General features: G+C 38.9%; 1 protein-coding gene and 1 long non-coding RNA gene across 3 annotated transcripts in view; one reads left to right on the forward strand and one right to left on the reverse strand.

The window, feature by feature from the left end:
- The window catches only part of GRM5 (glutamate metabotropic receptor 5), a gene marked incomplete at both ends in the record, with an annotated part of 539,059 nt that overhangs the window by 419,192 nt on the left and 98,007 nt on the right, over positions 1 to 21,860 (forward strand). The window lies entirely within an intron of this gene.
- Positions 4,437 to 21,860, reverse strand: part of LOC309826002 — a 115,165-nt gene continuing 97,741 nt past the window's right edge. Inside the window, exon 3 of the long non-coding RNA XR_014297081.1 lies at positions 4,437 to 4,738. This is a non-coding gene — a long non-coding RNA (uncharacterized lncRNA). The remainder of the gene's footprint in view (positions 4,739 to 21,860) is intronic.

Consider the following 21,860-nt stretch of genomic DNA (forward strand, 5'->3'; position numbering starts at 1 on the left):
ACAAATTGGAAAAGAAGAAGTAAAACTGTCACTGTTTGCAGATGACATGATACTATACATACAGAATCCTAAAGATGCCAACAGAAAACCACTAGAGCTAATCAATGAGTTTGGTAAAGTTGAAGGATACAAAATTAATTAACAGCAATCTCCTGTATTCCTATACACTAATGATGAAAAATCTGAAGAGAAATTAAGGAAACGCTCCCATTTGCTATTGCAACAAAAAGCATAAAATACCCAGGAATAAACCTACCTAGGGAGACAAAAGACCTGTATGCAGAAAGCTATAAGACACTGATGAAAGAAATTAAAGATGATACAAACAGATGGAGAGATATACCATGTTCTTGGATTGGAAGAATCAATATTGTAAAAACGACTATATTACCCAAAGCAATCTACAGATTCAATGCAATCCCTATCAAATTACCAATGGCATTTTTTACAGAACTAGAATAAAAATATCTTAAAATTTGTATGGAGACACAAGAACCCCAGATAGCCAAAGCAGTCTTGAAGGAAAATAATGGAGCTGGAGGAATCAGACTCCCTGACTTCAGACTATACTACAAAGCTACAGTAATCAGGACAATATGGTACTGGCACAAAAACAGAAATATAGATCAATGGAAGAGGATAGAAAGCCCAGAGAGAAACCCACGCACCTGTGGTCACCTGTCTACGACAAAGGAGGCAAGGATATACAATGCAGAAAAGACAGTATCTTCATTAAGTGGTGCTGGGAAAACTGGACAGCTACACGTAAAAGAATGAAACTAGAACACTCCCTAACACCATACACAAAAATAAACTCAAAATGGATTAGAGAACTAAATGTAAGACTGGACACTATAAAACTCTTAGAGGAAAACATAGGAAGAACACTCTTTGACATAAATCACAGCAAGATCTTTTTTGATCCACCTCCTAGAGTCATGGAAATAAAAACAAAAATAAAAAATTGGGATCTAATGAAACTTAAATGCTTTTGCAAAGCAAAGGAAACTACAAACAAGACAAAAAAGACAACCCTCAGAATGGGAGAAAATATTTGCCAACGAATCAATAGACAAAGGTTAACCTCCAAAATATATAAACAGCTCACGCAGCTCAATATTAAAAGAACAAACAACCCAATCCAAAAATGGGCAGAAGACCAAAATAGACATTTCTCCTAAGAAGACAGACAAATGGCCAAGAAGCACATGAAAAACTGCTCAACATCACTAATTATTAGAGAAATGCAAATCAAAACTACAATGAGGTATCACCTCACACCAGTTAGAATGGGCATCATCAGAAAATCTACAAACAACAAATGCTGGAAAGGGTGTGGAGAAAAGGGAACCCTCTTGCACTGTTGGTGGGAATGTAAATTGATACAGCCACTATGGAGAACAGTATGGAGGTTCCTTAAAAAACTAAAAATAGCATTACCATATGACCCAGCAATCCCACTACAGGGCATATACCCAGAGAAAATCATAATTCAAAAAGACACATGCACCCCAACCTTCACTGCAACACTATTTACAATAGCCAGGTCATGGAAGCAACCTAAATGCCCATTGACAGACGAATGGATAAAGCAGATGTGGTACATATATACAATGGAATATTACTCAGCCATAAAAAGGAACGAAATTGGGTCATTTGTAGAGATGTGGATGAATCTAGAGACTGTCATACAGAGTGAAGTAAGTCTGAAAGAGAAAACCAAATATCGTATATTAACACATATATGTGGAACCTAGAAAAATGGTACAGATGAACCAATTTCAGGGCAGAAATTGAGACACAGATCTAGAGAACAAACTTATGGACACCAATGGGGGAAAGCGGTGGCAGGGTTGGTGGTGGTGTGATGAATTGGGAGACTGGGATTGACAGGTATACACTAATATGTATAAAATAGATAACTAATAAGAACCTGCTGTATAAAAAAATTTTTTTAAGTTAGTACTATTTAAAATAATATTAAAAATGTGAAATACTGAGGGGTATATCTGGCAATAGACATGCAAGTCTTTATGCTGAAAACTACAAAGCATCACTCAGAAAACTGATGATGATTTAAATAAATTTTTTTAAGAAGAGATACACTGTGTGTACATATCAGGAAACTCAATAACGTTAAGATGTCAATTCTCCCAAATTTATCTATGGATTTGAAGAATTCCAATTAAACTCTTAGTAGTCTTTTTTAAACAGAAACTGACAAACCAATTAAATATATTTTATGGAAATGCAAAGGAACTAGAATACTGAAAACAACTCTCAAAAAAAAAAAGAAGAAAGTTGGTGGATTAACACTACCTGACTTCAAGACTCAGTCTAAAAATAGAGTAATCAAAACGGTGTGGTAACAGCATAAAGATAGAAAAATAGATCAACAGAACAGAATAGGGAATTCAGAAAAAGACTCAACGTGTATACAGAAAACTGGTTTGACAAAGGTATACAAGCAATTCAGAGAAATGATGGCACTGGAAAATTTGGATGGCCATTAGTCCAATGGAATATTACTCAAATCAACAGAAAGCAGTAAACCATGGATACACCTAGAAATGTAGCAAATCTCAAAATAATTATGCTGAATGAAAGAAACCAGGAAAAGGAAGATAAACACTGGATGAGTCAACTTCTATGAAACTTTATAAAAATACAAAGTAATCTATGGTGACAGAACACAGATCAGTGGTTGCCTGGGGATGGGAGGCATTAAGAAGTCCATGAGGAAAATCTTGGAGGTGACGGATACATTCATTATCTTGTTTGCCGTAATGATTTCACAAAAGGACACATAAATGAAAACTTACCAAGTTGCTCACTTTCAATATGTGCAGTTCACTGTATGTCAATTTTATTTTAATAAAGCTTTTAAGAGGTATTTAAGTATATATATAGTATATAAATTATATAATAGTATATATTTTATACAAATTATATAATAATATATAATATTAGAATATGTATAACATATGTATTATATAATTTTTTTTTTTTTTACAGATTTAGTCTCAGGCTTCAGAGAATTCCAGCAAATAACTGAATTCTTCCTCTCTTATATCTTTTGTAATTTTGATGCCCATAGTGAAATAGAAATTTATTTTATAGAAGGAATTTTTCCTCTTGCTTTTAATACCTAAGCTCATCCCTTTTGAGATGCCCAGTGCAGCATTCTCTCCTGGAGCTGACTCAGGAAGCGATACTGAGTGACAGAAGAGCTTCGGAGTGAGGACCTGTGCTAAATTCAGTTCCACCACTCACTCACTCTGTAACCTTGGGCTAGTTACTTAGCCTTGCCTTCTTTATTTATACAATTTAGATAATACTTATACTTTAGATTCATTATGAAGATAAAACAAGATGGTATATGTAAAGATTCTATAAAAGGATCTCTAGAAATGTTCTATTGTACCTTATGCTTATAAAGTTATCACAATAGAGTGTGCTTTAGAAAATACTGGCATTTACATTACTGTGAAAAAGAACTGCACCATGTGGTATTAGTAAATATATTTTCCAATAATCTCATGGCTAGAAGTGATGATTAACAGCATATTATTAGCATACAACATAAAAAAAAAACCACAAATGTTTCCTCTGCCTCTTGGTGGCCCTAGTCTTCATATTAATATAGGTGTTTTAGTCTAGTATACCTGTCTTATAACCAATGCCATTCCCTGAGGCACTGTATAGAGCTAATCTTAACTCTAATCTTATGGCTCAGTGTCAGATGCTATATAGAGTTTACCCACATCACCACAGCAACTGTGTGGGATGGTTGTCGCCACAACCCACATGGTTGGCCTGGAGTTTTGACATTTCAGTAATTGCCAATGTCACAACCTTTAAAAATTGTAGGCAACTGCCACCCAGGCCATATGGCTACTAAATAAAGAAGCTATTGTCCCCTAAAGCTGTGACGGGCATTGAGGTGACAAGAGAGCTTCTGTCAAAGACATGGTCACTGAGAAAATGATGTGAAGAGCTTGACTATTAAAAGATGATGTGTATTAGCAAGTTATCGTTGAACCCTTACAACATGCTGGGGTGGAAACCAGAGGAAGCATATGATCTGGTACTTGACTTCAAGGTATCAATATAAAAGAATAAAGGATGTACTATTAAAACTAGATAACTTATTTATCTCTTCAGCAAATACTTACTAAATGCCTATTATGTGCCCCTCATTATTTTTTTTAGGTGCTGGAGCTATAGCTGTAAACAAAACAGACAAAAATACCTGCCTTAATGGAGCTTACATTCCTGTTAGAGGAAGATATAGTAAAACAAAATAAGTAAGTTACACTATATTAGATGATGATAATTGCTAAGAGGAAGATAAATTAGGGAAGCAGGATTTAGAACATTAGAAAGAGCACAATTTAAATAGGGTAGTCAGGGACTTCCCTGGTGGTCCAGTGGTAAAGAATCTACCTTCCAACGTGGGCGAGGCAGGTTCGATCACTGGTCAGGGGACTAAGATCCCACAGGCCACGGGGCAACTAAGCCCGCGCACCACAACTACTGAGCTCGCGCGCCTCAACGAGAGAGCCCTCATGCCGTAAATTACAGAGCCCATGCGCCCTGGAGCCTGCGCACCACGACTAGAGAGAGGAAACACACTTACCACAACTAGAGAGAAGCCCACATGCCACAACGAAGAGACCATGCTGCAGTGAAAGATCCGGAATGCCTCAACGAAGACCCCACGTGCCACAACTAAGACCTGACGCAGGCCAAAAAAAAAAAAGAAAAAGAAAAAGAAAATAAATAAATAAATATTTTAAAAATAAATAAATAGGGTAGTCAGGGACAATCTTACTGAGAAAGTGAGTTGTATAAATCTCAGGAGGAGATGAGGGAGTAACATAGGGGCAACAGGTAGACACAAGGGAAGATGATTCCAGGAGTAGGAAACCACAGGTACAAAGTCCAGAGAGGGTCATGAGCTGCCATATTTTAGAAAGTAGTTGGAAGGCCAGTACGGCTGGAGCAAAGTAAGTTCGGGAAAAATAGTAGATGATGGCAGAGGTAACAGAGGGTGAGATCTCGTAGAGTCTTATTGGCATTGCATTGACCGTGGCTTTTACTCGAGAAACATGAAACCATTAGAGGATTTGGGCAAAGGAAGGACTTGTACTGGCTTTTTTTAAAGATCACTTTGGCTATCGTGAATAAATGGTAGGCGTGGGCAAAAAAGCAATCAAGGAGACAATTAGAAGGCTATCATGGGACTTCCCTGGTGGCACAGTCGTTAAGAATCCGCCTGCCAAAAAAAAAAAAAAAAGAATCCGCCTGCCAATGCAGGGGAACACGGGTTCGATCCCTGGTCTGGGAAGAGCCCACATGCCACAGAGCAACTAAGCCCATGCACCACAACTACTGAGCCTGCACTCTAGAGCCCGCAAGCCACAACTACTGAGCCCACGTGCCACAACTACTGAAGCCCGTGCACCTAGAGCCCGTGCTCTGCAACAAGAGAAGTCACCACGATGAGACACCCGCACACCGCAAAGAAGAGTAGCCCCCACTCACCGCAACTAGAGAAAGCCTGCACGCAGCAATGAAGACCAAATGCAGCCAAAAATAAATAAATTAAAAAAGAAAAAAAAAGAAGGTCATCGCAGCAATAAGATGACAGATGACGCCTTGGATCCACACAGTAGCAGTGGAAGCAGTGGGTATTTTTAATTAGTGAAAGTCAAGGAAAGGGAACCTCCATTTACTGAGTGCTTCTCTATGCCAGGCCCTTGAATTGCAGGGCAATTCAAGTACAGTTCTATCATTTATTCTTCGTATACTTCTTTGGGAAGTAGTAGCGTATTTTGTTGAGTAGGAAACTAAGGCTTGGGGAGGTTCACTAGTTTTTCCAAGACAGGTTGCACCACAAGTACTGAATTCAGTCTGACTCCAGAGTCCACACTCTGCTCACTCTGCCACAAGGCCTCTTAGGTTTAAAGCATTGGGGGAAAGTGTGACTCAATTAGTAAGAGTCATGGTAGTCTATGGATAGGAGAAATCAGTGCAGATCAGGGTATCCAAGGATAACTGGAAGGGACAGCTTGGATGTGATACGGGTAAGTGGAGAGGAGGGGTCAAGCCAAAACAATAGCCTGAGCAAATGAGAAAGCAGTGCTGGAGTAGAAAAGTCCATTATGAAGAGGGCTTCTGCTTGTTTAGGGACAATAATGAGTCCTTAGAGGATGCATCTGTTTCCATGGTGACTCCCACTAAGCTGTTGCTTCCAAAATATTTACTGATTAATTCAAGGCTTCATGACTCTCAGAGCAGTTATTACATATGACCTAAGTGGCACATGATTTCTTTTCAAGAAATAAAGTATTGATACAAATTCAGGGCATTTATTAAACTCCTATTACAGCTTCTTTATTAAATTATCATTTCTTTGAACCTCCATTAAGCAAGATCATGAGCTAGTTCAAGGGTTGTAAGAGAGGATGCAAAGATTAGCTAGTGGTTGATCTCTTCCTTCAGGTATATTATAATTTATCTGGGGATACCTTTAAAATAAGGTTATATATGTTAAGTAGAAAATGATGAAATGGGTCTTAAGAGCTCTAGGCATTACAGAAGGTAGAGAATGCTTGTGTCTGGGGACATTAGGGCTTAATGATATGGTTAGCATTTGAGTTGAGTCCTGAAGTTTGGTTGGGCTGTGAGAGGGAGAGTTTGAGGCAGAGTATTCCAAGCTTAGAAGACTAGAAAAATTGCAGAATGGAGTTAAGAAAATACAAGGCCTGTTCAGGCGATGGAGGGTATACTTTTCAACCAGAGTGGAAGTGTCATAATGTCACAACAGATAAGCCTGGAAATGAAAGTGGGGAAAGATTTCTTAAGGATCGCATATGCTAGGCAATGTCATGGGGAATTTTCTTCTACATATTAAGTAATTTACGAAAAATTTTGAGGCAGAAAATTATATAATCAAAAATCACGTTTAGAAAGGTTAATCTGACAGTATCATTTGTAGTTTATTGGATGAAATAGAGGTTAGTACTGGATGTGAGCAAGGAATAAACTTTTATTGCATTAAGCTACTGGGAATTTGAGGGTGTAACAGCATCTACTGTCGGATGACAGAAGAGTGGCATAACCTTGGTGATCCTCTGCAGGGTTAAGGCAGGGAGAGGAGTCAAGGGTGACTTCAAGATTTCAATTATAGGTTATTGAGAAATTTCGTTAATAGGGAAAATAGAAAAGGGGGACAGAGTGGGTAAAGAAGATGAGTTTCACACAAAATATTTCAAGTTTGAAGTTACACAGGTAGAAATATGTAAAGACAAATAAGAGAAGTGGAACTGGTACCTTAGTGACGTGCAGTGCTAATGAAGAACACCTGGGGCAAAATTACTAAGTCAGTAGAAGACTAGAAACCTGGATGAAAGCACGAAGAACTCAAAGCTAGAAGCCAATGACAACTGTCCTTAATATATATGTTTCAGACAGTAACTACAGGAAGAGCAGGGACCATGAGAGACCTAAAAAAGTTTCACAAAGAAATATGAGGTAAATTTATATATTGATGACTGTGACAAATGTGCTTAAAATGATTCTTGAGTGGTGGATTTACATAAATGGAAAGTTAAGACAGCACAGTAGGGGGGCAAGCTTTGGCATTTGACAGGCTAGATTTATATCCTGGCTCTGCCACTTAATAGCTTTGCTACACAAGTTGCTGAAACTCTCCTTCCACACTTTCTTCGGATGTAAGTTTGGGGTGATATTAAATGCCTACTTGATAGAGGCCTTATGAGAAGAACATCGACTAGTACCTAGGAAGCACTTAACAGTGTCTTAGTCAGTTCAGGCTACCGTAACAAAATAGAGTAGACTGGGATATTTAAGCCCAACCAAGATCAGGGTGCCAGTATGGTTGGGTTGTGGTGAGGACCTCTTCCTGGCTTGCAGAGAGCCACCTCCTCACATGGCAGAGAGAAGGAGAGCAAGCTCTCTGGTATCTCTTCTTACAAGGACTCTAATCCCATGATGAGGGCCCCACCCTCGCACCTCATAGGCCCCATCCCAAATACGCCCCAAAGACCGTATCCTAAATATCAATACACTGGCAGCTGGGACTTCAACATGTGAATTTTGAGGGGACACAATTCAGTACATAGCACTTAGTCTCCAGCATTCAGTAAAATTCAATAAACCATATCATTATTAGCATTTTTCTTCTGCACAATATTTTTCTCTAGCAATTTCGTAGAGCTAAGAATCTCAACACTTCAGAATAAATAAAAGAATGTGATTCTAAAAAAGAATTCAGCCAAAATTCACACTGTATGAAAAATGCAACTCAAACAATTCTAAGTCACAAACCTCTACAGGGCACAGTAGAGAGAAACACAAGAGGTTTGTGCATTTATAAACCATGTGCAAACTCGTGCTTCCACAAATGTTAAAATGTTTTCCACATTCTGCTTGAATTGGCATATGTTCTATCTGGGAAATTCTAGCAAAATATAAAAACAATATTCAAGGGTGCTTTATGGTTAGGACATTTTAACTAACATATAGTAAATTGCTTCAAAGTGGGGGGGGGGAATGTTTTTTAAACCCTGGATAACTAGCTGTAATTGGACACCATGTGGGAGATTTGGACAACAAAATTGGTGTTTGAACTGACCGTCTCAGAAGCACATGGCAAATTTTCTTTCCTAGGAGTTCCCTTGATGCCTGAAATTTTCAGTTTCCAATTGCACTTTCTCTGTTGTTATTTTTCCTTCCTTCCATGTCTCTCAGTTTCTTTGGATAAGGTAAAGAAGTAGGCATGGACCAGGGTTTCCTTTTATGCTCTAAGGCAGTATTTAATTAAACCTCAATTAGTGATGAGAGAGAAGAAAATTCATCTGGTGATTCTTTCTCTAAACTGAATTAGCTGGTTCAAATGGTCACAGGTAACTGGAGAACGTTCTCCATTGTGAAATCAGCTTCCACAGTGCAAGGCATCTGCTATCCTGGTGAGGAATTGTGAATTAAATTTGATGTCTGCATTCTCTTTGTCAAATAATTCAGCTCTGGAAATCTTTTGGTCCATGGTTCTACTTCAATATAAAATTAAATAATTTGCCTCTGTTGGACTGTAGGCACCCATATAAACCCATAGAATACCGGATAAAGTTAAACCAGTAATTATCATAAAAATTAACCGTAGAATTGGAATTCAAATAATTAGTAAGTAGTTGCCCAGCTGGTAACAGGTTGCTTTTCCAAACAAGAATTTGACTCATGTCAGGATCTGGGTTGTAATCACTGGAAACCAATGTTAGCTTGGCTCTCTTAAGTAAAATAAATAAATATAACTATAAATAAATACTATTACTTGGAAGAATATTGTGGCCTCCCAGGATCTACTGGTAGCTGGAGGACTAAGTTTGGAAACTTGGACCAGCTCCCAAGGGCCATGAAACAAGAAGCTCAGCTTCTAGCAATTTGGCCAGAGTATAACTGCACTTGGACCCACTCCGCTCACTTCATTGTAAATAAATACTGGCCATCCTTTGATTTACTTCACTTTCCCCAGATTCCTGGGAGGGAGCTTCCAATTCACTGAGCCTGGGTCGCATTCCTATTACCTGGCAACCAGGGCACGGAGAATGCAAGAGGATAAGGCTACTTTAATTTCCCTAATGAAAGGAATATACAGCCTTCTAGAATCTAAGTACAATGAGGAGTTCATCAATATTAGGAAGGGATTTGGATTCTAGGCAGCCAAATAGTGAAGATTACTATAGCTTAATTCAATAACAGGAAATGATATAAGTGGTCTCATTACCATCATCATCATAATTAGCATTTAATAAGCAGTTATTTGCTTATTAAATTTGCTAGGTTCTGTCTCATTTTATGCTCCCAACAATCTTATGAGACAGCTTAGTGTCCTTTTATTGAAAAAGGAAGAAAAAATACTTAGTGAGGTTAAATCACTTGCCCAAGATTACACACCTAGTAAGTAGCAAAGCAGTCTCAAACTTTAGGCTGTGTAACTCCAAATAAGCGAAACCATGTGCACACACATGGAATTGACTTCCCTGCTGTCACTAGGCATTTTTATAGATCATTAAATACCCTAAGTGCTTAACAAATACTTGCTGAAAAGTCGGCTAGAACAACTCCGATATATAGCTGGTGCTCAGTAAATACCTGCTGAATGAATAAAGGAATGTATTTTACATGTTTACTAAAAGACCAGGTGTCAAGAGACAGGTGTCCCCTCCCTTCCATAGTTCCCCGCCAGCATGCAGCTCTGAGCCTTGTGCTGACTTGGCGATCCCATGAACCAAAGGGACTGAAGTCCAGGTTATAATGAAATCAAGGCATATTCATAATGGTAAGGTAAACTGTATTTAAGCAGTTGCTTATCTTTATTACTTCTAATACACGATAATATTTTAGAAAATGGTTTTTTTAGATAAGGGATTGTATACAGTTGAAATGTCTTTGTGAATCCTTTAATGTTTTAACTCCATGGTTTTCCACTCTGCTTTTAAAAAAAATGGATCAATCCTGGAGACTAAGCAGAGAAGAATATTTCAGACACTGTGCAGAGACATCTATGGATGGGCCGCAGTTAACATATCCAAGGACAGGTCCCACCTTGACCTCCAGCAATAATTAGACTTAAGAAGCAGGATTTCTTTTCAAAGGACAATAAAGTCTCAGTTCTGAATTGCTTCACTGGAGATAGTTATCAGGCCAGAATGAGCCAGCTCAGAGATTTCTTTGGAGAACTGGTATAACTTGTTCTCAGATCTGTAGATTATAAAATAATAACACTAACTTATTAGAACTGTAAAACAGTTCAAGGTTTCCTCTTGCTCTTTCGTTCACTTGCTCTCTCTTGATCCTCAGATATTATTATTGTTGTTGTTATTTTACAGATGAGCAAACTGAGGCTCAAAGAGATTTCCGGGCTTGCCCAGGCAAGGACATATAACTGACAAATAAAGAGCTAAAATTTGAATCTATGTTCTTTCAATTATATTGTGCTGCCTTCTGTAAACGCAAAACAAACCCATGGGACATGGGTTTAGAGTCTAGAAGATAAGAAAGTTAATACTTCAAAGAATGGTTTCTTATATTATACCCCTCCATGATTCTCTATGTCAATACAGTGCTAAAGTGTTTGAAAAATGTTCAATCCAGATACTAGCAGTGCTTTACAATTTGATGTGTTTTCAATCTATTAGTCCTTAGAAAAATTGTTTCATGTCTGCGAACCTCAGTTTCCTTAAAAAAAAAAAAAAAAAAGAGAGAGACTAGTTAACTAACGTTAACATATCCCAGTAGTAGCTACTTACAGAGCTTTTGTAATGGCTAAATTAGAACAACAGTAATTTCTCACTAAATATTGCCCATTACTATTAATCAGAATCTTTTACCTATAACTTCTCATTTGTTTGCTCAAGTGCTATCCTCAGAAGTTAGTAAGGATGATTACTCTCATTTTCAAGGGAAGGAAACTGACATTTACAAAAGTAACCTTGTTGTGTTTACAAAAACGGGAGATACTGGTGCAGAAAGGTCAGTCTGTAGAGCCAGATCAAACTGAGTTTGAAATCCTGCTTTCCTCAGTTTTAGCTTTCTGTTACTGGGCATTTTATTTTAACTCTCTGAGCCCAAATTTTCTCATCTAAACAAAGGCAGAAATTAATGCTTGGCTTTTATGTTTGCTGCAAGGGTTAAATAAGGTAATGAATGTCAAGCACATAGCATCTAGCATGTGTGGGATACCTTCTTCTCCCATCTCTTCTCCTCTAATGACTGCCTTTGAATAATTCAAAATAAAATGGTTTATAGAAAATAATCATTGTCATGGTCGAAAGCGATATTCTTGTGATTCTAAAGTAACATCTAGAATAAAGAAGCTAGTACAAGTGGCACAGTAACTAGCACAGTCTGAAGAAGGTGCTTCATGAATACCTTTTGATAAAAATGATCCAATGTCTCATTTTATACAAATCCTTCTACCCTAATCAAGTCTCTTGTATTAGACATGATAATTAATCTTCCATGTGTACAATTTGCAAACTCTGCATTTTGTAGCTGAATTATTTGCAGGTTTCTACACTGCAGTGTAATTCTTTTTTTTCAATTTTGTACTTCACTTCAATTATAGTGCTTACTATATGAGATAGGGTTTTCATTTAGCATGCTTGTTATTTTTAATTAGAAGTAAAAGTTTTAATGGAACTTAAATTTTTAGCATCACTTATTTTCAGAAGCATAAACTCTGGAACATTTTGTGAATAAAGCATACAGTAATTCTCAAATTTTCAAAGGTACGGAGTGCTAATTTTACAAATATCTTAGACTAATCTAGTGACTTCTTGTATTAAATTGTACTAGGTGTACAACAACGGCAATAGTGTCCTATGTAGTACCATTATGGAGTCTTGACTTCTACATGTATTGTCTCTAATTGTCACAACTCTAAAAGAAGGTATTATTTTCTTTATTTTCCAAAGGAGGAAGCCCTGGAAAAAGAATTATCAAATTCTACCTGAGAAACTCTAGCAAGGCTTCACAGTAAAGTGACCATTAAACCATGTTTTAAAATATGATAGGAAGCTCATCATATAGAGATGGGAAAGCCAAGTCTCCAGGAAATATTATGAAACACGATTAAAATGAAAAAGAATAGCGGTGAAGATGGACCAATGGGTAGAGCCAAATAAGAAAGGTCTGGCCTAGGAGTTTGGTCTTAGTATAGTAAGGAGAGTGGAATGCTATGGCTTTTTGCCACATACCCTTTTTTAATAATATCATTACCACCAGCCTTCATATCCCTGTGGCATTCTTCCTTCATTTACATACCATATGGAAGTTCCTCAAAATACTGTAATGTGAATGAAAGAGATATGCTATCTGAAATAACATATCCATCAGAGGGGCTGCCAACCGGCTGTTCATGGTGAATCATTTAAATTTAAAATTTGGTGTTCTGCACACAGAAGTGTACAATCTCTGTTGAGTTTCTGTAACTCCCTGAAGACACGTCTTCTTTCTGCAGATGCTGCCTTCATTTGCATTTCAATATGAGCATTTAGGGGTCAACTGCCTGTATTTCAGGCGCAGTTTCAACTGGAGTAGCTACGGATATTACAAACTGGTGTCTCTCTAGGCTTATGGCTACAGCTCTGGGTTCCCGGTGTTGACATGCTTCCTGACACAGAAAAGCCCACATACAGTGTTGGGGAAAAGGTTGAATGATTTATATGACGTCATCAGTTTCTTTAATCCTTTTGTAGGCTGTTCCTTCCAGCTTGACATCACTAGTCTCTGTCCAAGCCCTACGTCACCTAACCAGTTTTTTATTTTACTGATCTTAACCTATGCTCCCAAGAAGCTACCTGCAACTGCATCTTCATTATAACATGCATTTCTCTGTCTGGATCACTATACAGTAAGTCTATTTGTATTTATCCATAGTTCATATGACCCACCAATATATTAGTGACAATATTGACCACTGTTCTGGGTGCTGGAAATACAATATATGCAAGATCAATGTGGGCCCAATCTGCATGAAGCTGATGGTCTATTCTGAACTAATCCCTGAATCTCATGATATGTTTAGAGGCTTTTGCAGAAAAGAGGTGCTTAGTAAATGTTAAATGAAGGAATGGATTGCTCACTCGATGCCACTGTGTTAGCAACTGTGGAGGATACAGTATAAACAAGACAGTTTTGGTCTTCAGGATGCTTTTACTCTGCAGTGGGCACAGATAAGCACATAGATAATTCTACTGCATGGCAGAAAGCATTACATGTCAGAGGTATAAGCACATTTCTGCATAAGCCACGTAATGGCAGAAGATTAATTCTGGCTTGGGGGATGCTCTGCCCTTCTGTCACAGCAGGAAACAAATTATTGTCTTAGCCACTGAGCATACATGGAATCCGTCTGCCAGATGCATGAGGAATGAGTAGATTTGAAAAATAAATGAGTGGGGAGAATTTGTTTCACGGCAGTTTTTTTCATTGCCATGTTACAATATGTTATCCAATGGACTCTTGTAGATTTATAATCTCCTTCCCTTGAATCTCTTCCCTTACATCCTCCTTCCCTTTACTATCTTTCCCCTACTGGTGGGTAGAAAGGAAGTAATGAAGACAATCCCAAAGTATTTCAGTATCTAGTATAAGGGCTAACACAGAGAACTAACTTGGGATTTTTTTTTTTTAATAAATTGTTGCTGCTTTCATTGCTCTATGGTCATAAGTTCATTTGCTGAAAACAATGTTAAATCATGGTTTCCTTTGCCTCCCATATGAAAACAGCACTAGTCCAAGAGTTTGGACGCCAAGGGTCTGGGGCCGGCTGCCACTAACCAAACGTACGACTTCAGGGAAGTACTTTTCCCTCTCTTGGCCTTATTTTCCTCCATTGAGTTTATTGGACCAGATTATGAGGTCCCAATCTCCAATGAGTACAGAGCCAAAGAAATGATGTAAAAGACAGAAGTAGGTCAGCATTTGCCATGTGAGAGTCTGAAGCCAGTACTGTGATATCTTCTGATCTTTCCAAGAGAGCCTAAAAAGCTAGATTTTTCTGTGAAATTTCCATAAAATGGCACTTAGGCCAAACAAAACATAACTAAAGGCCAAATTCAGCCCAAGAGATTGCTTTCTGCAGCTTCTAGAACTAGATGCTTTCTAAAGTCCCTTGTATCTCAGACATTCTCTGATTCTGCATTAAGACAGTCTGATTTCCCTTTGTTTAACAGCTACTTCAAAGTTCCGGCTCCCCAGATGAATTAAAGAACATGTTTTGAGTGCTGTAAAATTAAATTGTAATCACATATTGAAGGATTTCAGTTTCTGCTTATCCCTTTGGAGCCCTCTGATATGATTAAACAATAGTAAAATTAGGATTGAATGTTAAGTGTTCTAAATCAGGGAATCCAGTTTTGAGGAAAGAAACAAAGAGGGAACAGCCATCCTTCCCTGCTTCCATTTCCTCTCTCCAGGCTGCTGTGGGGCAGATCCAGCCTCAGAGCAGCTGGCAAGTTTGGCCTGGCGCAAATCCCCGTGCCTACAGTGGGCCTGGCCTTTAGTAGACGCTAAAAAATAATCCTTGAACACAGTAAATAACTGCTAAATGAAGTCTAGTTCTTTTGTGCATTAACATGCCAAAGAATTAACATGTCCTCTCTTTCCTACGACTTAGTAGCTGAGAAAAGAGGGCTGGATAAAATGATCCGTTTCAATATGTGCACTCAGGACTTCAAAACTTGCCTAATAAGGTGAAACTCCTTGGGCCCATCACAAACTTCTATCGCTGAGCCAGTCCCTTATAGGCTGAGTGTTTCTGAGGATAGAGATACCATGTTACTCATGTTGGTATTACCAACATCCAGCAGAATGTCTGACATACAGTAAGGACTCAATAAATGTCTGTTTAATCAGTAACTTAATTCATCTCTGAATGAGTCAACAAATAAATTACCTAATGAGCCAGAATTTCTCTCTAGGGCCTAAGCAGCAAGAACAAAGGAACTGAATATAATTCTGAGTTCTATTAAGACAGCTAAAGAAAGGCTGTGTCAACCAAAGGAGAGCAGACAGATTGGAAATGTAGGCAGAAGATCGGTAAAAGGTGGTGGAACTCTTACAGCACCGCCAAGTAATCAAAGACAGTCCCTTTACTCCAGGTGTCCTCTTATGATTCTAGATATTTCAAATATAATGTTACCTTATAGAGAACATTGATCCTTAAAAAACGGGAAATCAGCCTGGTTCGCTTTAGGCTACAAGTTCATACCTGCCTTCTGTGGGCTGTGGTTCCATTGTCAGTGCAGTTCTCAAAGCCTCTGCGGTTCTATCAGAGTTTACTGCACGTGTGCCCCCCACTGAGTGGTAAGTCCTGGACTTAGGCAGTGTTCTATCCTGTAGTTCACTTCTGAAAACTCTGGTGTGCTAAGTAGGGTCAAATCCATGGCTGCACAACTCACTGGGGAGCCCAGGAGTTCATACTCAATTTTATGTGATCATTTTCTTGAGCTCCCCCCTCTCCATGGTCTCCCTGACACTTTTCAGCTCCTAGCCTCTCCCATCCCCTTCTTGGTCCTCTGGGCAAAAATCTAGGCTTTAGTTTCTACCTCTGCCTCACACAACCTATTCCCCAACTAGACTGCCATGGGAGCCAAGTGGGGGGAGGCTAGAAAGAGGAAAAAAGCAATAGGGAGTTTCCCCATACTTTTGGGACAGTTCCTTTGGTCATAGACAAGGGTTTCCACCCTGAATTATAGGTGCTTGCACAGCCACCATGGTCTTTGCCACACCATCTCTGCAGGGCTGCCCGGGGGCTTGCATAAGAAAACGAACAAATAAAAAACACAAATGGAATTTCCCTCACTCTCTCTGACTTGTAGGGTGCCCCTTTCCAGTCTTCAGACCAGAAAGGAGAGCATCTCATAGAGCTCTTTCTGTCTGGTGCACAGTTCCAAGTTTTGGGCTGCCTTCGAGTCTAGGCCTGGAGACTCTGGCGGAAAAGATCCAAGAATCTCATGCATGGCTCGGTGGTATTTTCAATTCTGCTTTCCTTCCCCAGTCCACTTGGTACCACTTTTCAGAATCCTCAGAAGGCTCTTCCAATCATTCCACTCGGGGTTTTCAACTGCATTCCGCGGGAGAAACACGGTGGAGAGTGCTTACTTCATCTTGATTAGACCAGAATTTTTCACATGAAGTTTGACTAGATGGTGGAAGCACAGAGGATTGCTTAATGGGATTGTATGGGCCACCTGGCAGATTCTGTTGTAAACTCGTATTGCTGTTTAGTTTTATTTAGTGCCATTCTACAAAGCAATGATTGCTCTAATAAACTGATTTGACGATCTGAAGACCAGACCTGGTATTTGGTGACACCCTTTGAGACATCCTGTCATGCATCAGGCCTCATTCATATTCTTGGTATATATTAATAGTGCCAATTATGTGTCAGAGGCCGTGGAAGGCACAAGGGCTACCTCTGTGAATGGCACAGAATCTTTGTCCTCAGGGAGCCCACAGTATACTAGAAATCAGCCATGGGTCGCCATCAGTGCTACAAGAGGACAAAGCAGAACCTTAAGTCTAGATTAGGGACAGATGTGTAAACAGGCAATGTCTTTATAGGGTGCTTAGTATATGATAAACATCAGCACCAGTGCTATAGGAGAACAGAGAAAAACCTTAATTCTGAACTGGAGGAGGGTCATGAACGACTTCTGAGTGGAGGTGAGTCCTAGACACACACAAATTAATAAGTAGAAAATCTAAAAGAAAGTATGGTCCAGATATATGGCGGGAAATGCACAGATGCCCAGATACAGGAGAGAAGAGTGTATTACGTGGCTGCCAGAAGTTCCAAATAGCTGGTGCATAGAGTATGATGGATCAGAACAGAGAGGCAAATAGAGGGCAAGACAGGAAAAGGTCTTGAAGGTCAGGACAAGGTATTTAGGGTATAATTTGGTTATCAATTGAATGGTTTTAATAGAAGACTAACAAAATCAGTATTGTGCTTAAGAAAGACCACTCACTGTATATCTACACTGAAAATACAAAGATTTGAGCAGGGCAAGATTGGAGGCAGTCGGATCTGTTAGGAGACTGTTGTAGTAACCCAAGCAAGAAATTGTAAGACATTCTGAAACCAGTAAAAATACATCCATACAAGGGAACACTATACAGCCAATAAAATTAGTCTAGCATCTCTACATATTTTGAAAGAGTGATCAGGAGCTCAAAAAGAAGTCTGATATCTGCAACACATCCAATCAGTCAGCGGGTCATGTCAGTTCTATTTTCAAAGCATGTCCTGAATCTGAACACTTCTCACCGTCTTGACTGCTATCACCCTAATCTAAGCCACCAATATCTCTTGCCTGGTCAATTGCTTTGGACGCTGACTGATCTCCCCGTTTAACATGTCAAACAGCACTTCTGATTCCACACCCACACCAACCGATTTTTCACACTCAATGTCATTCTAATCCATCTAGTTGCTTAAAAATGAAAACTTGAACTAATCCTTGATTCTTCTTTTTCCTTAACACCTCACATCCAATCCACTAACATATCCTATTCTCCCTGCTTTCTACATATAATTAGACTCCTACCCTGGACTAAGCCACCATCAGCTCTTAGCATCCTATTTCATTATTCCCTAGGTTTTCCCACTCTCATTCTATTTTCCATCCTCAATGTAAAATTTTTTAAATGAAAACATGATCTTTCTCTGATAAAAACACTCCAAAGCCCTATATCATACAGCCCTGTCTAGTTGTCTTACCTCGCATCCTGCTTCTGTTCCCCTTACTCACTGTTTCACCCTTTCTTTTATTCCTCAAAGAACACAGTATGTTAATGTCTCTGCTTGGCAACATACTTCTTCCAGATCTTTATATTTTGAACCGAAAGAAACAAACCAGATCATTAGTAACAGAACTTGGGTCAGGGACCAAGTAACACAGATCAATTTATTTAATCAAATGCTTAATAAGTATAAACTCACTTAATCCTTGTATAAATCTATTAGTAAGTTACTATTATTAAACCCATTTTTTCAGGCACAGAGAGGCTAACGACCTTGGCCAAAGTCACACAGCTGGTAAGTAGCAGAGCTGTGACTCTAACCTGCTGCCTTGTTTCAGAATCTGTACTCTTATCCTCTTTGCTCTGCTGCTCTTAGTAGTTGACGTGCACCCTCTAACACAAAGTAAGACAGCATCTTGCAGATTCACCCCCTTCATATGTGTGATTTAGGGAGGGGGTGGAGACAGACAGAGATCTAAGTCTAAAGAGATAGGAGGCACAAGAATTCCCTAAGTAGCCAGTATCTCCCCCATAGCTACAAATATCGAGCCTATTGCATAAATTGCTTTCAAATGTGGGTACCAGACCCCGCATCCACAAAAAGATAAGCTTGTCAGTTACTGACAGTCATCTTGATTTCCTTAGTTTCTTCATCTTTAGTGGAAATAGCTCCTAGCTCATTGAGTTTTATGATATTTAAGTGTTTTGTAAAGTATTTATTTTGTTAGCACACATTTTAACAGAGCTCTCTTAGCTACCTGAAGGTCACAGCCCATCCATGAGCTGCTTCTTCTAATGGAGGAAAAAGACTGAAAAGTAGATGAAATGGTGTGAGCAGAATTCAAACTTGAATTTCACTGAATTGACCCCTGTTGCATCCTGAATGCTAAATCAGATTAAGATACCTTTCTTTAAAAACACATGCAAAAATACTGAATCACTACGCTGCACACCTGAAACTAACAATATTGTAAATTAACTATACTTCATAAAAATAGATAGATGATAGATAGATAGATAGATAAAATCAGTGAAGGGGGAAAAAACCACCTGCATCAAAATGACTTAAGGAGAAATTACAAAGGTTAAACTTCCATCACTTTTCTTCTGGCAGATTTTTTTCTTTTTTTTGTTTTTGAATTTGCAATCATTTGGAATGTTTGGGTGACAAGGGAAAATAGTCACCAGGAACTTCCTCAAGACCCTAATGCTGCCCAAAGAGGCCAATTGTTCCCAGATGCCCAAACAACACCAAAGGACTCGGCAGGTTGTGCACAAACGCGTGTGTCCTTTGGTTTTCAAGCTCTTGCTCTCAGTCAGCTTCTGGGCCCAGGTCTTAAGCAGAGCTAGTGGGCATTATTTAAGGAAACAAAAACACAGCACTTTCCAGGAAAGATCTAATCTTGTTACTGGTTTGTTTTCCCTAACTTTACGTCTTAATCAGAGTATTTTTAAAACGTGATACAGTAATATTGTTCAGGGAGTGCATATTTCTAGTGAAAAGCAATAGAGTAGCAAAAAGGACATTGATCTTGGTGTTAGAAATTCTTGTCTACTTCTGATTTTTATTATCTCTGTGACCTTGGAAAACATACTTGACCTGTCTACAACTCCACTTCTTTATCTCTACAGTGTGGATAGGGTATTGATGCACATAACTGATATATGCAGAAGTTATTTTTTAAAGTGTCATACAAATGCAAATTTTCATACTTGCCCCCATCCAATTCAACAAGCAGTACAGTAACCAGGCCCCAAGCACTGTGATTTGATTTACAAATGAATAAGGCTCAGTTGGCCTTTGTGCCAATTGCTGTCTGTTGTCCACAAGGCATAAAGAAAAATCAGGAAGGGAGCCTGAAAGATGATGGCCAGAGAGCTCTCCTGGGCATCACATGAGGAGAGACCTTTGGCTTGCTTTCATTCTCCAAAGTCTTAACCACAAAACACAGTGACTAAAGGTTATTATGATTTACATTTTGGTTCAGTTACTATTTATGAAGCGTCTACCTTGTGCCAGGCTCTGTGCAAGGTATGGATGGCTTTTCTATAACATTTCATTCTCACATCCCCTTTGCAAGATAAAGGTCACCATTTAAAGGTGATTAAACTGGAATTTTAGAGATTTAAGTAACTTGTCCAAGTCCCAAAGCTAGGAAGACATCAAGCAGGAATTTAAACCTAGATCTCTCTCTTCTGCTCATTAGAGGAAAAACAAAAGAATGAGAATCAAACTACCTACTCTCTTTTAATAGCCACGAAAGCACCTACTGCCGAACCTTGATAGTTGGTTGGGAGGCTGAGTTGCAGTACCTGGCTTAGGCTCAAGGTCAAACCTCTAAGCATGGCCTCAAAGGCTACTGCTGCCCAGTGAGTTTTCTGGAAATAGAATCATTCAGGTAGAGTAACTCTGCCTCCATTTAGGGAGTTTCATGGAGGAAGGTAGAGATGGACTGACTTGGGAACTGGATGTTTCAAATTCTCCTTCCCCTAAGTATGCCCACATTTCTATAATAGAGTGTGTAGGGTACCTGACAGAGGTACAGGCATACCTATGAGATACTGCAAATTTGGTTCCAGACAAACACAATAAAGCAAATACTGCAGTAAAGTAAGTCACACAAACTTTTAGGTTTCCCAGTGCATATAAAAGTTATGTTTATACACAATACTGTAGTCTATTAAGTGTACAATAGCATTATGTCTTAAAAAAGGTGTACATACCATAATTTAAAAATTCTGTATTGCTAAAACATGGTAACCATCATCTGATCTTTCAGTGAGTCACAGTAGTAGCAGCAAAGAACACTGATCACAGATCACCATACCAAATATAATAATAATGAAAAAAGTGTGAAATTAGGATTACCTAATTAGGATTACCAAATGTGACACAGAGACATGAAGTGAGCGAATGCTATTGGGAAACTGGTGTCTATAGACTTGCTCAACACAGGGTTGTGAAAGACTTACAATGTGTGAAAAACACGATATTCACAAAGAGCAATAAAACAAGGTATGCTTGTATAGAGAAAGTGATAGAGAGTTTGGAAGAGAAAGCTTAATTTTAGTATCTGCAACCATGGTGGACTTCATGAAGGAAGTGCTCCTGGGGCCCTGAAACATGGATAGGATTAGTGTTAGTAGGGTTAGGGAGGAAAAGAAAACAGAAGGGATAGTCTAAATTAGAGGGGACAGTTCTTTAATTCATTCAACAAATATTTGTTGAGGACCTACTATGTGCCAGGCATTGTTCTAGGAACTGTTCTAGATGGTGGTAAGGAAAAAATGTCGGGAAAGGAAATAGGGAGTGCGTTGGGGGAGTGGAATGGAGATGAGATTTAGACAGGATATCAGAGGAATCTCACAGAGAGGATGATATTAGAGGAAAGACCTGAATTGGGAAGGGAATAGCTCTACACATCTCTGAGGCAGATATTCCAGGTAGAAGGAACAGCAAGTACAAGGGCCCAGAGGCAGGAGCATGCCTGGAATGCTTGAGGATCAGGGAGGGGGTCGGT

Source organism: Grampus griseus (assembly GCF_964374135.1).
Source record: "Grampus griseus genome assembly, chromosome: 8".
NCBI classification, from domain to species: domain Eukaryota; kingdom Metazoa; phylum Chordata; class Mammalia; order Artiodactyla; family Delphinidae; genus Grampus; species Grampus griseus.